The following is a 934-nucleotide window of genomic DNA, read 5'->3' as shown; positions in this document are numbered from 1 at the left end:
AATAATCACTGAGTACTCACAACGGAAAATTCGTATGTTTATAAAAAGACTGAGAGGGTATATACATACTTTCCTGCTTATCCCTGTATTTACATCTCATGAATGTATTAATACATATTAGGTGTTTACGTATCCAGGCACTGTCAGTCCAATTTGATATCTGCATCCCACATCTTCTCTCTCTTGATCTCTAGACCTACAGAAGTAGAAATGCTCATAGGAACATGTATATTAGTGCTCACCCATGATGAATGATTCAGACTCCATTCTATGCAAGTTTAGTTCAAGCTTATCTTTGAGTCCTGGAAACCCAGCATCTAAACTGAAAATGATACAGTTGAGTGGGGAAAATTAAGAGACTGTAAGGCACCCTGTAACCCACACCTTCATCCTCTTACATAGCACTGATATACTACCTCCTCCTGACAGGACTCATTCAGAGGGAAAGACAAGGCAATCCTGTGTGTTTTCAGTCTTGGTTCTCATGAGCGCGAATGGAAGGTTTTACTTTACCTCATTTTTTTTTTTTAACGCCTACAGGACCTGGTCTTCCTACGTGGTCTCCCATCCAAGTACTAACCAGGCCCGACCCTGCTTAGCTTCCGAGATCAGAAAAGATCGGACATGTTCAGGGTGGCATGGCCGTAGACTAGGTTTTACTTTTCTTTTAGCTCTTCACGAGGTCATAATGGTAGATTTTGAAACTGGTATTGTGTCTGTCTTATCACAAGGAGGGCGGTTACTCTCATTTAATCATCTAAGAGCGCGGTCCCCAACCTTTTTGGCACCAGGGACCAGTGCTCCTATGAGAATCTAATGCCTGATGATCTGAGGTGGAGCTGAGGCAGTGATGCTAGCGCTGGGGAGCAGCTGCAAATACAGATGAAGCTTCACTCACTCACCCATCTCTCACCTCCTGCTGTGTGGCCTGGTT

General features: G+C 43.6%; 1 pseudogene; it reads right to left on the bottom strand.

Annotated features, from left to right (window-relative positions):
- Positions 1-531: 531 nt before the first annotated feature.
- LOC112479673 lies at positions 532-650 on the bottom strand (annotated as a pseudogene).
- Positions 651-934: the final 284 nt, after the last annotated feature.

The sequence above is a fragment of the Pteropus alecto genome, unplaced genomic scaffold (genome assembly GCF_000325575.1).
Source record: "Pteropus alecto unplaced genomic scaffold, ASM32557v1 scaffold151, whole genome shotgun sequence".
In the NCBI taxonomy this organism is placed as follows: domain Eukaryota; kingdom Metazoa; phylum Chordata; class Mammalia; order Chiroptera; family Pteropodidae; genus Pteropus; species Pteropus alecto.
Note: the sequence above shows the minus strand (reverse complement) of the source record. Positions and strands in the feature narration are given on the sequence as shown.